This window comes from Hevea brasiliensis, chromosome 3, assembly GCF_030052815.1.
Source record: "Hevea brasiliensis isolate MT/VB/25A 57/8 chromosome 3, ASM3005281v1, whole genome shotgun sequence".
Taxonomy (NCBI): domain Eukaryota; kingdom Viridiplantae; phylum Streptophyta; class Magnoliopsida; order Malpighiales; family Euphorbiaceae; genus Hevea; species Hevea brasiliensis.
Window position 1 is genome coordinate 32,333,363 of NC_079495.1, and position 16,884 is coordinate 32,350,246.

Genomic DNA, 16,884 nt, shown 5'->3' on the forward strand with positions numbered 1-16,884 from the left:
TCAAATCCACTAATATCTTCAATTTATTTTGATTATGGTACTTACTGACATCTATTAATAGTAGTACCTTTACTTCCATCTAAGGCAAATATATTGCTATAACTTACTTTTTGGTCCTTTTGCCTTACCTAATTAGGCTTGCTAATTAACTTTATAACTTATAGTAGTCTAAGAGATGTCTCTCACTAGAAACTTTTCCAAAATTAATTCCAACCACGCTTATTATCGCAATTCTTATCCTAAAAGACTAATTACTAACACATTAAAATTTATCTCCATGCAAGGGAATAGCAGTAGAACATATAATTTTAGCATTAGCATATAAACAAGTAAAGCTGGAATCAAATAGTACATAATTATTTCTTTCACAAGTTAAGAACATACCGCCAACTACATCTGAAGTCTCTGCTTCTTCCCCTCGATGCATGGCGTTCCCTCTTTCTAGTGTATTCCTCTGCTCAGGTTGGTCCATTGTGCGAGGATTACCCGAAGTGCTATCTCTACTTCTACCTCTGCCCCTACTAACTATTAATGAGCCTCTAAAATCAGAATCTTGAACTGATTCCTCTGGTGTAGTATGTGGCATAAATCGACGTGCGCTAGTACAATCTCGGGCGAAATGTCCAATTCCACCACAATTGAAGCAGGCTCCAGTGACCCTATGGCAAATACCCCCATGAAATTTTCCACAAACGTCACAGAGACGGATAGGGTAGGAACTTCTGGTTCTTTGACGAATGGTTCTTGATTGCTTTCGCCCTGAAGATCCGCCTTTGTCATACTTAGGAGCTCGGGGTCCCTCAAAATCTTTTCTCTTTCCTAAATTACTACTAGAACTTTGACCGATGGGTTTCCCACTTTTCTCTTTCTCATGCTGCTCTTGAGGGGGTTGGGTTTGTACTTGGGCCTGGGCTGACAGATTATCAGCCATTTGCTGAAAGAACATGGCCATCTGCTGAGCCGTTTGTGCAGTAATTTGTATAGGAGGGATTGCTACAGTTGGACCTCCAACGCTCTGCGAAACTGGGGCCTCTCCTTGTACGTTAGCTGTATCAGACTGCTCTATCATTTTATCCCCCTTGTTCATATCTATTCACAGGATTTTTTTTTCTATTTCCTATACAACCAATACAAGGAGATTTCTCTCCATTAGTTCATATTTATGATGTAAATGTACTATATGTATGAAACATTCGAGCAGTTGTACTTATCGAAAAATATTTCAAATTCATAGTTCAAAATTTACTTTAAAACCTTTGCTCTGATACTAGTAAAACATGTCACACCCTACTCCTCGTAAGATGTAACATGCTCCCGTAGTACACCAAATGAATTATTGTACTTCGTCTAACGATAACTCATTAAATATACTACAAGGGATTTTAAAACAATTTTCGTTCATTTTTAAATTGGTGGGTAAATTTTTTTTTTTCAAATATTAAAAACGTTTATTTAAAGTCCAAACATAAATTAAATTTTTAGATATTTAAAATCTCCATAATTTTTAGAAAAATTTCAGTAGAGTGCCTTCTTTATTTTAAGAAAATAGTTATTCGAAACCTGAAAATAAAGACACTCCTAATATTTTTCTCAATCACAACTCCATTATTTAATCTCATTTCACAATTCAACACAAGCAACTCAATACACAGTTTAAATTAAATCAAACATTGAAATATCTCATTAAGATAACAAAATGAATATTTACATTCATTGGAGTATTAAAAATTTAGTAGTGCAAACTTTATAAATATATAAAATCTCAAGATAACCTTATAATAATTTGTATTTCATTATAATCCAAAAATATATTACAAAAGAGTTGGTACAACTGCTCAAAGTAAATTTCATATATATAATTACAGAATTACATCAAAATCTAAAGTACAAGGGTATACCTATGATATACCCGAAGATAGTCTCACTATGTCTTACAGTAATCTTGCTCAGCTACTTTATATTTTCTTTCACCTGCGATAGCATACAAAGCTATCACTGAATGGTGAACTCAATGGTGCACAAACTAATAATCTAAAACTTAATACAAGTTATGCTTCATAATTCATAACAAATAAAAATTTGAAATTTCTAAATACTTCAAAATCCATGACATTCATAAATTAATATTTTCATTCATACAAATTATTCATTTGAATAACGTTTTGATCAAATAGTAACTATTTGTCTACATTTCTTTTAAATCTCGAAACAATACAAAAATATTTTGAATCACAGACAAATTATTTATTTCAACCATAATTTATCAAACTATGCATAATTTAAAGGGCGTTGCCAACAATTCACACAGTTGAACCAATGACCCAAAATTCAAATAGATGTCGTGTTGTACACCACGACATTTCAAACTCTTCCAATAACCGAGGCTAAAAGGGAGGAATAAAGACTAGCTAGTATATATGAGTACTCATTCAAACTCTTCCCCAACTGGCAAGCCAGAGAGGAAGAAACTCGCCCCATCTAGTGGAGGAGATATCTCACTAGACAAGCTAATGAGAATTCACAACAAATTTTGCCATGTCAACTGTGGTTTCAAATCATATTCAAAACAATTTCTATTTACAAAGTGTTTACAAATCATCAACATATTTAATCATCATAAATTCATGCTCAAGGTTGGCAACACATCAAACTTAAAATTTACAATCCTCAAAATCATGCAATAAATCCTTAAATACATAAGAAAATTTACATTTAATTTATACAATTTCATTCAACAAATTAAAATCCTCAACACAACAAAATTATAAATCATAAAATAAACTTGTTCAAATCTATTTAAAAGTGAAAAGTAATAAAATAGTTAGTTGTGCGCAAACCTTAAGCGAGTCACCTCTCGGCCTTGACTCGATTCCTTGGATTCTTTCCCGGTGTTCTTTTCAACTGAAACACATAGTTTCACAGAATTTCAGTATCATAACTCATTGTAAATCCAGAAATAAATTCAAATTCACTTATACCTAGCTTGAATATGCTAAACTTGATGTTCTTTAAATTTTGTATTTCGAGGCTACTATTCACGACACTATTCAAGTCAATTTGTTGACTTTCTAGGGCTTAATAGGTATGGGAATTCCAACTTCACCCACATACCACATTTTGATTACCAAATTTGTTGGTTTTGGTTGTTTACTCAAATTCTAAGTCTTTTAGGCAAATTTGTAAATTCTCAGTTTTGGTGTCTTAAGTTGCACTATTCCATTGGTTATTATTCTATTAGAATTTGGCAAACCTTTCCTCACAGAAAATGTTCCCTATTATCTTAAATTTATTCTCGTTTTTGAATCACTCCAATTGGAGTTTTGTAGCTCAAGTTATAGCCATTTGAATCATGGCTGCGGGATTGAACTTAACCCAGATTTCTAGGCACCAAACTGGTTTTGGCAGTTTTAGGTCACTAACTTTGGGTGGCCAAAATACTTAGTTAATGGCATAATTTGGGTTTGTGTTCTTCATGAAAGTTTTAGGTCTATATCTCAACTGTCTACTGATAAAATTTCAGGTCATTTGGACCTTCCTAGCTCAAGTTATGGCTAAATGAACAAACATGTTCATTTAGTCATTTTTGTACAGGTCAGACTGAGAAAATCCGGATTTGGTCAATTTGTTCACTAGGTTTTGGTCACTTTTTGGGCATGATTCCTAAATGAAAATTGTGTCATTTTGTGTCTATTTTCATTTCCAATTGGTCTCATACCAATTGGACTTGTAAATTTTCAGTTTTGTTCCCTCAAAGTGACCATGGTTCTGCTGCCAGCAGCATGACCACATTCAATCCGAATTTAAACTTAATTCCAATACTTCCAACACACTTCATTTGGCCACAAATGACCATTTCTCACCTCAAACTAGGTCAAACACATCATTTCACACATTCTCATATTTTTGTCTTCCAAACCCTAGGTGCCAAACCCTAACTTTCATACAATTCAACTTATATACATTCCAAACACCAATCAATAGTTTATATTCAATATTCAACCTAAACAACAATTTAAATACATCAAATTTTCTCATTCTAAACCTAAACCCTAGCTAACCAAAATTCATGTTTAACAAGACATGCATAATTTTTGAGATTTCTAAATTTAAATCCTCATCTTCAAGTCCACTTCTATGCATGCATAACTAATTTAACTTAAAAGAAAGCTTACCTCAATGAAGCTTTTCTATCTTCTCCAATTCTTAAATTTTCCCCTTTCTTTTTCCCTTCCAATCTTCAAATCAAGACTCAAGAATAATTATTTGTTAAGGAAAGTCTACAATTGATGGTTACTTTTAGGGTTTTGGAAAGCTTGGTTAAGCTTCCATGGTGGTTTTGTAATGGAGAGGGAAAGAGAGATATGGGACGTCCAAAGAAGAAGAATAAATGAAATGATTTTATTTTTTTTCTCTTTTCTTTGTTTTTAGTCTTATGGAAGACCATAAAAGTAAATTAATTAAATTTATTAAATATATATTTATTGCATCATGCATGAGGTTATTCATGATGTCATCACTTTTTACACTTTTTTATTTTCTTTTTATTTTTTTTTTATTTTTCTATCAGTTTCTTTAATTTAATTTCTGATTCTGAAATTTTCTTTTCTCTAATTTTATTTGACAGTTAGGTTAGGAGTCAGCTCTCGGGGTCAATTGACCATATTGTCCCTTGCCAGTTCAACCCGATTTGCAAATAATTCAATATTTCTTCCGGATCCCTGACCTAATTATTTGACTGGCTTAACAATTCTTTTTCGAGATTTTTTCTTTTACACTATGTTCGCAATAGTCCTAAGGACTGCGGCGTCACATTTTATGATTCGAAATTCGAGTTTAAATCGACTTCGCAATCCTTCCCGAGAAAGTTACCCATCGCTGTAACTCTCGGCTCATTTAACTTCTTGTGTTCTGTTTTTCTTATTTATACTTAACTATTTAACAATTACTAATTATTTGTGTTTAGGGCTTATCTAGTTGTCTTAGATGTGGTTTTAATCCCCTTAATTATCTGGACTAACAACGGGTCACTAGAATAGTGAAATATACCAGGCTATGCAAATAGGGGTGTTACACTTGAAACTAAATCTAGATTATTGGATGTATAGTATAAGTTAAATTTATATTTAAAGTGTTTAAATATGAATTTAATTAATGAGAAATTAATTAATAAAGATTAATTAATTGATTTATATTTAATATAAAATGATTAGAAGAAGAGAAATAATTATTTTGGGTTAAGAACTCAAAATTGAGACGCAGGGGCATTTTGGTCATTTCACAGGGTGACATGTGGCACCATGAGATGGTGACACATGGCATTGTACATAAGCTTGCCAAATTTCTTTTAATCATATAAGATGATTAAAATTAAGATTAAATATAGGTTTAACACTTGTTACAATGTGATTGGGTCAATTAAACCTAAAACCAATCAGAGGGTGACATGTGGTAAGGGTTTAATGTGTTGACCTAGCTATATAAGTGTTGTTATGAATTAAAAATAAGACAACCAGCAGCCCCTCCTCTTTTGTCACGCCATTTTGAGGCTCTCCATCTATTCTTCTTCATCTCTCATCAATTCAAAGAGATTAGCCATCAATCTCTTGAATTAAAAATACTAGAAATTGTTTCTAGTATCCCGTTTACATCTTTAATCTATTAAAATGTAGAACTTGATTATCTAATTCATAGAAAAAGCTTTAGAAGCTGTTCAAGGGCTACCATAGGTGTTCTTAGTGTAGACAAGCTAGAGGGACAACATTTGGTGTCTTGAAGATGAATCTCAAAGGCGCAAATACACTGCAGTGCATCAAAAGGTTAGTGTGTTTGTTCTTGATTTAATCTAGTGCTCTAAAATTAATCTGATTAATTTTAAAATCTTAAATGTCAAATACAGATCCAAAAACATATTAAAAGAGTTTTAATATATTGTTTATCATTGAAATCAAATAGATAAAAATAAATCTTGCATGATGCATGTGACCCTAGATGAAAATCTTGAAATCAATGGCATAAACTTGTGTTTTTCATGCTTCCGTTCCTCCATTATGAGCTTTGGTGTCTTCATAAGAGTTATAGCTCTATGTCTAAGCTTTCCATTGATATAAATTTCAGGTCATTTGGACCTGTTTTTAGTGAGTTATGGTCAAATGAGTGACTACTATTCATATGGTCAAATTTTGGGTTGCAATGGTTCTGGATAGTTTTGATACCTCAACTTGTGCAAGTAATTTGACTTAGTAAATGGCATTTTTGGGTTTTGTGATCTTCACCAAAGTTGTATCCCTATGGCTAAGCTTTCCATCGGTGTAAATTTTAAGTCATTTGGATTTGTCTACAGGGAGTTATGGCCATTTACAATTTTAACAACTCCATAACAATCCCAACCAATTTCTCAAGTTTCAAAATTCAACAATCATCATTTCTCAATTTCCGAAAATTCAGTAATCAACAAAATACTATCAATCAATTTCATTCAAAATAAAATAAAATATTTTCATTCATATTTCATTAAAGATAAAACAATTTATATACATCATACTAAAAGTTTACATTAGGAAAATCAAAACTAAAATTTATTACAAACTTTATACAAGCTGCTGAAGACCGATTTTACATGTCCATACATTTACGTGCATTACATACATCAAAATAAATATTTGCAGTTAGGGTATAAATTATACTCGATAACTTCAAAGCAGGTAGCTCCTCTGTCCTCAGCAGCTCACTCTGCTGCTCTTCTAGTCTCTATATCTACGACAGCAATAACAGCCATCGCTGAGTACTAGGACTCAGTGGTGCACAACATACTAAAATAATCTTTATGCAGAGTTTAAATCATATATATTCAAAAAATTAGACTGAACATGACAATTAAATACAAAACATGAATTATGAGATTTTAATCCAAACAATTTCATTTCGAAGTATCAAAACACATTTCATAAAACCCACAGTTATATCATGCCATTCGAACAAAATATAATCTCAATAGCCAGAGGCTAAGGAGAAGTCACATCACAAGGCTAGCAAGCTCAAATATATGATATCCATTCAATTTCTTCTTTTACTGGCACACACCTCAACACTTCAGCCAGAGAAGGAATCAAAATTCAAAACTAATTACCCCCAATAGTCATGCTAGTGAGGTATTCAAATATATGGTCATGACACTGTGGTTTCAAAACTTATCTTAACAATTTACTAAACATTGCCATTTCAAATATACACAAATAACTTTCAACAATTTAAATCAAAAGCATCATAAATACTTCATCATAGTAATGTCACAATTCAATATTTTAAATTATTCAAAATAATATGCAGAAGATAATTTATAAAAATTATACGTTGTGCACAAACCTTAAGCGAGTCGCCTCTTGGACTTGACTCGATTCCTCGGGTTCTTTCCCGGTGTTCTTTTCCACTGAAACACATAGTTTCACAGTGTTTCAGTATCATAACTTAGCATAAATCCAAAAATAAATTTAAATTCACTTTTACCTAGCTCTAATGTGCTAAACTTGACGTTCTTTAAATTTTATATTTCAGGGTTACTATTCACTACACTATTCAAGTCAATTTGTTGACTTTCTAAGGATTAATAGGTATGGAAATTTGAACTTCACCCACATACCACATTTTGGTCACTAAATCTTTTGGTTTTGGTTGTTTACTCAAATTCTAAGTCTTTTAGGCAAATTTGCAAATTTTCAGTTTTGGTGTCTTAAGTTGCACTGTTCCATTGGTTATTTTTCTGTTAGAATTTGGCAAAACTTCCTTCATAGAAAATGTTCGCTATTGTCTTAAATTTATTCTCCTTTTTGGATCACTCCAATTGGAGTTTTGTAGCTTAAGTTATAGCTATTTGAATCATGGCTGCCGGATTGGACTTAACCCAGATTTCTGGAAAAATTCTGGTTCTGGCAGTTTTAGGTCACCAAATTTGGGTGGCCAAAATGACTTGGTTAATGGCATAATTTGGGTTTATATTCTTCATGAAAGTTTTAGGTCTATATCTTAACTGTCCACTGGTAAAATTTCAAGTCATTTGGACCTGCCGAGCTCAAGTTATGGCCAAATGAATAAACACTGTTCATTTGGTCATTTTTGTACAGGTCAGACTGAGAAAATCCGAATTTGGTCAATTTGTTCACTAGGTTTTGGTCACTTTTTGGGCATGATTCCTAAATGAAAATTGTGTCATTTTGTGTCTATTTTCATTCCCAATTGGTCTCATACCAATTGGACTTGTAAATTTTTAGTTTTGGTCCCTCAAAGGGACCTTGGTCCTGCTGCCAGCAGCATGACCACATTCAATCCGAATTTAAACTCAACTCCAACACTTCCAACACACTTCATTTGGCCACAAATGACCATTTCTCACCTCAAACTAGGTCAAACACATCATTTAACACATTTTCACATTTTTACCTCTAAACCCTAGGTGCCAAACCCTAACCGCACTAGTAGTTACATTTAACCAAATCTAAGCATATCAATCTCACTTCCACATTCATACAAGCTTGCCTACACTTTTAATCCAATCAAATTCATGCATTATCATAGCAAACCCTAGCTGACCAAAATCCATGATTAGTACTCCAACAATTAATTTCATTTCATTTTAAGTTTATTTCGAAGTTAGTTAAGTTATAAACACAACTAATAAACTAAATTTTGCAACTTAAATCACTAACCTCAACTTGTATGCTAAATCTTTAATTTCCTTCTTTTCCTCTTTCTTTTGTGATCAATCTTCTTCTCAAGTGAGGTTAACAAGTTTTTATGGAAGAATTTGGGGCAAGGTAGGGTTAAATGAGTGTTTACAAGCTTGAACTCAAGCTTTAATGGAGGAAAACAATGGTGAAGCTTAGGGGGAAATGGCTACCGAACTGGTTGGGAGCAGAAAATGAAACTTTGTTCTTTTTTATTTTATTTTATGTATTTTAGGTCTTACTTTATGTATTTGAATGGGTCAAAAATTGTGGGAATTTAAAAATTAATTTTGACATCATTTTGATGTCATAAAAGTGATGTAATTAACTTTTTCTTTTTTTTTCTTTTCTTTTTTTTTTATTCCTCCTTAGTTCTTTAATTTAATTTTTGATCCTGAAATTTTCTTTTCTCTGATTTTATTTGATAGTTAGGTCAGGAGTCAGCTCTCGGGGTTAATTGACCAAATTGCCCCTCGCCGGTTCAACCTGGTTTGCAAATAATTCAATATTTCTTTTGGCTCCCTGACCTAATTATTTGACTGGCTTAACAACCTTTTTCCATGATTTTCTCTTTTCCACTGTCTTTGTAATAGTCTTAAGGACCGCGGCGTCACATTTTATGGTTCGAAATTTGAGTTTAAATCGACTTCGCAGTCATTCCCGAGAAGGTCATCCATCGCTATGACTCTTGGCTCGTTTAACTTCTTATGTTTTGTTTTTCTTATTTATACTTAACTAATTGGAAATTACTAATTATTTATATTTATGACTTCTCTAGTTGTCTTAAGTGTGATTCTAATCTCTTTAATTGTCCAGACCGATACCGATAATCGGAATAGTGAAATATACCAGGCTATGCAAATAGGGGTGTTACAATTCTACCCCCCCCTCACCCCCAAATAAATTTCGTCTTGAAATTTTACCTGGTATCAATCTCTGAATAGCTATGGGTATTGTCTCCTCATGTCCTCCTCTCATTCCCAAGTAGCCTCTCGGCCTGAATGATGGTTTCACAGCACTTTCACTAATGGTATCTGCTTGTTCCATAGCTATTTCACCTCATAAGCCAGTATCTCTATGGGTTCTTCCTCATATGTGAGGTCTGGATTCACTTCAATTTCCTCTACTGGTAGTACATGAGATGGGTCTGATCGATACCTCCTCAACATAAACACATGAAAGACATTATGTATCTTCTCCAACTTTGGAGGGAGTGCCAAACGATATGCCAAAGGACCCACTCTTTCCAGAACCTCATATCGCCCAATGAAATGAGACTCAGTTTCCCCTTTCTGCCGAATCTCATAATTCTCTTCCAAGGGGAAACCTTGAGGAATACTTTCTCACCCACTGCATACACAATATCCCTTCTCTTCAGATCAATGTAGGACTTCTGACTATCTGATGCAGTCTTAAGTCAATCTCTGATCAATATGATTTTCTCTTCAGTTTATTGAACAATTTCTGGCCCAATCATCTTTCTTTCACCCACGTCAACCCAACACAACGAGGTTCTACATTTTCTGCCATACAAAGCTTCATATGGAGGCATCCCAATGCTTGATTGGTAGCTGTTATTGTAAGCAAACTCAATCAAAGGCAAGTGTGTGTCCCAACTGCCCTCAAACTCAATCACACAAGCCCGTAGCATGTCCTCCAAGATCTGAATTACCCTCTCAGATTGGCCATTTGTCTGTGGGTGGAATGTCGTACTAAAGTTTAATCTAGTTCCTAGGGCTCTCTGAAGACTACCTTAGAACCTAGAAGTGAACCTAGGATCTCTGTCAGATACGATGGATACTGGCACTCCATGCAGTCTCACAATCTCATCTATGTACAACTTGGCCAATCTTTCTAGACTATAGTCCATCCGGACTGGCAGAAAATGAGCAGACTTGGTTAGTCCATCAACAATGACCCAAACTATATCATGACTCTTCTGTGTCTTCGGAAGTCCCATCACAAAATCCATCGTTATTCTCTACCATTTCCATTCTGGTATTGGTAGTGGATGTAACAACCCAGCGGGTACTTGATGCTCTGCCTTCACTTGCTGACAAGTTAGGCATTTGAAAACAAACTCTGCCACATCTCTTTTCATACCCATCCACCAGTAATGCTCCTTTAGCCCCCTATACATTTTTGTGCCACCAGGGTGCATAGCAAAAGGAGACTTATGTGCTTCCTTCAATATGATCTGCCTCAAATCAACATCATTAGGAACACATATTCTGCCCTGGTGTAGCAGTGGACCATCATCTCTGATTGAGAATTCTGGTTTCTTGCCCTGCCGGACTTCTTCTAATAATTTCTGATACTTCTGGTCATTCTGAGCAGCCATTCTGATCTGATCAATCAACATTGGTTGTACATGCCATGCAACTGCTGTCTGCCCATCATCATTAATCTCTAAGCTGGCATGTAATGATCTTAACTCATGTACCATAGACAAAAGAGTAACTCGTAGACTTGCCATAGTCTTGCGACTTAAGGCGTCAGCCACAACATTAGCTTTCCCTGGCTGATAGTCTATCAGACAATCATAGTCTTTTATTAACTCTAACCATCTCCTCTGTCTCAAATTCAACTCTTTCTGGGTGCAAAATACTTCAAACTCTTATTATCTGTGTAGATATAGCATTTCTCCCCATACAAATAGTGTCTCCAGATCTTAAGAGCAAACACAATAGCTGCAAGCTCCAAGTCATGTGTCGGATAGTTCCTCTCATGCGGTTTTAGCTGGCGTGATGCATAGGCAATGACATTTCGATCTTCCATCAATACACAGCCTAACCCATTATGAGAAGCATCACTATAAACTATATATTCTTTATCCGGAGTAGGTAAGGTCAGGACAGGAGCCTCAGTCAAACATTTCTTCAATTCATCAAAACTCTACTGGCATTTATCCGTCCACTAAAATTTCACATCTTTCCTAAGCAGCTTGGTCAATGGAGATGCCAACATAGAAAATCCCTTCACAAATCGACGGTAGTATCTAGCTAAACCCAGAAAACTGCGAATCCCTGTGATATTTCTGGGTGGCCTCCAATTAAGGACAGCTTCAATCTTACTTGGATCTACCTTAATGCCCTCTTCTGATACTACATGCCCCAAGAAAGATATTTCCTTCAGCAAAAATTCACACTTCAATAATTTGGCATATAGTTGTTTTTCCCTCAAAGTCTGCAGTACAATCCGCAGATGTCTATCATGCTCTTCTGCATTCCTCGAATAGACCAATATATCATCAATAAATACCACAACAAACTGGTCGAGGTATGGTCTGAAGATAGTGTTCATCAAATCCATAAAAGCAGCCAAAGCATTAGTTAACCCGAATGGCATAACCAAGAACTCATAATGGCCATAGCGGGTTTTGAAGACAGTTTTAGGAATACTCTGCTCTTGTACTTTCAGCTGATAATAACCTGATCTCAGGTCAATTTTGGAGAACATAGCTGCACCCCTTAACTGATCAAACAAGTCATCAATGCGGGGCAATGGATATCTATTTTTTATTGTCACCTTATTCAACTGTCGATGATCAATACATAAGCAGAGAGTGCCATCCTTCTTCTTAACAAACAACACTGGCGCTCCCCAAGGTGACACACTAGGGCGGATAAAGCCCTTGTCAAGCAGCTCTTGCAACTGCATTTTCAACTCTTTCAATTATGCAGGTGCCATTCTATATGGTGTTATGGAGATTGGGTCCACACCAGGCATAACATCAATTTCAAACTGTACCTCTCTTTCTGGAGGTAATCCTGGCAATTCATCAGGAAATACATCCAGAAAGTCACATACAGTAGGGATGTCCCTTAGTGCTGGACTCCCCACTTGGGTGTCTATCACATGTGCCAAGTATGCTTCACACCCCTTTCTGATCATCCTTCTGGTTAGTGCAGCCGAAATGATGTTTGATGGCAATAAATGCCTCTCCCCATGTATTATCACATCACCGTACAGAGGGAGACCAAAAGTGACTATCTTCAGTATACAGTCAATCATGGCATGATGCCTGGCTAACCAATCCATGCCCACGATGATATCATACTCTCTGAAGGGCATTTCAATCAAATCTAACAAAAAAACATGTCCTTGGGTCGCCAAAGGACAGTCCCTATAAATTCTGTTGACCCGGACCTCTTGTCCTAATGGACTAGTTACTAGCACTTCAAAACCCATTTGGACACATAGAACAGCAAGTGAACTGACTATGCTAGCACTAACATATGAATGGGTTGAACCCGGATCAAAAAACACAAATACTTCTTGATTAAAGATAGAAAATGTACCGGCTACAACATCAGAAGTCTTAGCCTCTTCTCGTTGTCTCATCATGTAAACTCGATCGATGCACTCCTCAGTGCCGATCGACCAACAAAGGTTCTCGATTGCCGTAAGCAGCCTCTACCTCTGCCTCTTCCTTTGCCAACAGGTTGTGAACTTCTAGAAGCAGGACTCTGAATAGATCCTTCTGCAGTCGTAGGAGCTGGACCGTATCTAGGAGCACTAGTGCAGTCTTTAGCAAGATGGCCCTTGCCTCCACAGTTAAAATAGGCTCCAGTGGCCCAATAACATTCTCCCCCATGAATCTTGCCACAAGTTTCACAGGGGCAGGCAGGATATGAACCCCTGCTCGACTGCTGACTAGACCTAGGGGGTCTCTGTCCAGAGAATCGGCCCCTTCCAAATCTTCCACCTCGACCTCTGCTAGGTCCACCAAATTTCTTCCTCTTCCTAGAAGTACCACTATAACTTGGCTCTATTGACTTTTCTCCCTTGTCTTTCTCTGATTTCTCAACTTTTTCTTATTTTTCTTTTGCAGGTGTTGCTTCTGATTCAATCTTTTCTAGTCAAGTGCTTGAGAGATGAGCTTAGAGAAGTTGCTATGTCTGAATCCCACTAATTGCATCCTCAAACTGGGCTTCAAACCAGTCTCAAATGTCTTGCACCTTTCCTTGATGGTAGAAAGGAGACTCCTAGCATAATGGCATAAGCGGGAGAACTCCCTCTCATATTCTGCCACTGATTTACTCCCTTGCTTCAGACCCAAAAATTCTTGCAACTTTTGATCCACATATGCGTCTGGGATGTATTTTTGTCTGAATTCTCTGATGAAGTCATCCCAGGTCAGTACTGGTGGTTCAGCTAAGCTGTAAGGGATGGTCTCCCACCAATCATATGCATCCCTTTGCAATAGTGACACAGAGTATTCAAACTTCAGTTGATCTTGGTAGTGCAGCTTCTTAAATACTCTATCCATCCTTTCAAGCCATTGCTTTGCCTCTAAAGGGTCCACTGTACCCTTAAATTCTGTAGCCCCATACTTTAATAACTTATCATACTGTCTGGCTGGAGGCAGTGGTTGTGCCACAGGTGTCTGGGGTGGAGCTTAAGCAAGCATACCCCCAGCCATTTGTTGAAACATCGTAGCCATCTGCAGGCAAACCGTGCAGAAATCGCAAGATTTGTGGGGTGGTGCTCTTGATCCATCGACGCTTTGTAGAGTCAGCTTCCCCTTGTGCCTCAGCTTCAACAAATTGCTCGACTGAGCGATCCCCTTCTTCCATTTCAGTCTGAAATTAGGGTATCTCCTGAATAAATAACACAAGGAGATTTTCCTCCGTTAGTTCATATTTATGATGTAATGCACTGTATGTAACAAATATGGACATTGAGCAGTTGTACTTAACAAGGAAAGACACAAATAGGGGTTTTAAGTGTGTTCTAATCCCCTTAATTGTTCGGACTGACACCGGTAACCGAAATAGTGAAATATACCAGGCTATGCAAATAGGGGAGTTACACTTTAATAAAGAACTCTGGAAGAAACTAGGGCTTGATCATGGAGAGAGAGAGCTCCATGAATGTGCGGCCATGGAGGAAGCTTGAGGTTCCATTTTCGGCAAAGAAGAAGAATGAAGAAGAAGAAGGCACTTTAGTGGAGAAATCTTTCCGTATGCATCCTTATATAGTCCCACTAACATCCCACTAATCTTCCACTAACTTAGTTTTAGTATTATAATAATTAAACTTAGTAATATTTCAATTATTTCCCATAATTTCTTTAATCACTTTATGTGTAAAATTTCTTATTTTTATGGTATTTTCAAAATTTAATACTACAAATGTTTCATGGACATTTAGGTCAAAAGTCAGCTCGAGGTGTCAAATGACCAAAATGCCCCTCTTCGGGTTGTATTTCTGATTTTTCGGTAACACCGATTTAATCCTTGACCTGCCGTGTTCTTTAATGTTCGTTTTGTTTATACTGACTTACTAAATTTTCTTTGACATTTCTAATGTCAATTATACCTCAGTAGACCTTTAATTAGATCTTGAAAATATTTCCTAGGGTTCCCCGTGGTCCAGGGCTAGTCAACGGATCTCGCCGCAACTTCCCGGTGCGGTCACTCATCGCTACGGTTTTTGGCTCGTTTAACCTAATTGCATTTCATCTCTTTTATTTTCTCTCAATTTTTCTTGTATTTTCTTACCATGTATTCCATCATTTTATGTCTCCTCACTATCCTTTAAGTGTAGTTGCAGACATCCTATGTGACACCCCTCACTCGACTACAGTGTACTCGAGCAAGGCATGCTACATTCGGTGCTGGAGCACCCTAACTTATCTTACTTTATTTCTTTAATTATTTTCAAGTTATTATCTTTTAATATCAATTATCTTTCTATGAAAAAATTAACGGAGTTTTCCCTATTTTATTATCGTTTGACATGTTTTACTATTCACCTGTTTGAAATTTCAACAATATTTTTTAAAGTAAAAAATCTCATCATTTCATGCATCATCTATATATTTCAATTCTGTATTCAAATCCATATAATTTTATTCATATCCATTTCCATACATTCCCATTTATGCTCAACTCATATGTGAAAATTTTCTATCTCCATTAATTTACAACACGTAAATATTAATTACAATTTTCTAGTTTACAATTCTTAGTTTACATTTCAACATAAAAAATATTTATACTATACAAAATACATAAAATGACTAATGTGAGCCCTCTCTACATGCATTGATGAGGAGGTGACTACCTTGAGCACTTCTGACACTTCTGTAGATTTGGACTTCAAAATCCCAGTCTAATATCCACTGGGTTTTGCCTTCAGTACCTGCGTGAAGGAAATAAATCCATCGCGCTAAGCATTTCTGCTTAGTGGTGCAATAATATAACAAGAAAATAATATATACAAAATACAAATGAAAATAAAAACCTAATTTGCGTAATCAATAATTATTTTCATTTCATATGGAATTCCTAATATTAATTATCTTTTTGTCATATTATATTCTTCTTTAGAATCGCTTGTTTCCTAAATTTACTGTAGTGATATATAAAATATAAAATATATTAGTATATTACATTTCTATTCATATTATTTAAGAAGATGTAGTTGTAATTATTTATTTAAATGATATTTATTTTGCTAATCTTTTTATCCTTTCACTCAACATTTCCTAGGTGTTTGGATCATTTCATAGTAAATAAAATTTTAAAACTAATTCTAGTTTCTTTCTTATTCATTCATTTAATTAACGTTATTCTTAACAAATGTCACTGCCCAAGTAACCTATGACAGGCTGACTAAACTGGATAACGGGTCGTAGGCACTAGACACCGCGGTGCCTTGGGCTGTCATACCATGGGACGAGGAACGTCAACCACCTATGCAATCAGAATGGCTAAAAAGCCATGATAACACATAATCGGGCATAAAAGCCAAGAGTACGAGCATAACGCCATGAGTGCGGGCATAAAGCCATGAATACAGGCATAAAGCCTTTCACAGTACTGCTAAAACAATACCCTATTGGCATGCCAATCTATCCAATCTAACACATGTGTCTAGGCAATACACGGCTGTTAGTAGTATGCCCTAAAGCATATTATTTAGTATGTATCTTGTATATATTTTTATTAATAAAAGGCATTTCCACTTTTCCGTTTACATAATATATTTATGTGTAATAGAAAAGGTCCATTGATATTTTGTTAGAAATATTATTCTTAAGTTGTTAAGAATATGAGTGACAATATTTCTAGCACGAAGTATCATAAATAGGTTCACAATCGAGGATACTTCATAATAAGGACATGACTTATCCAGAAAGATTGTATTCATGTTTGTT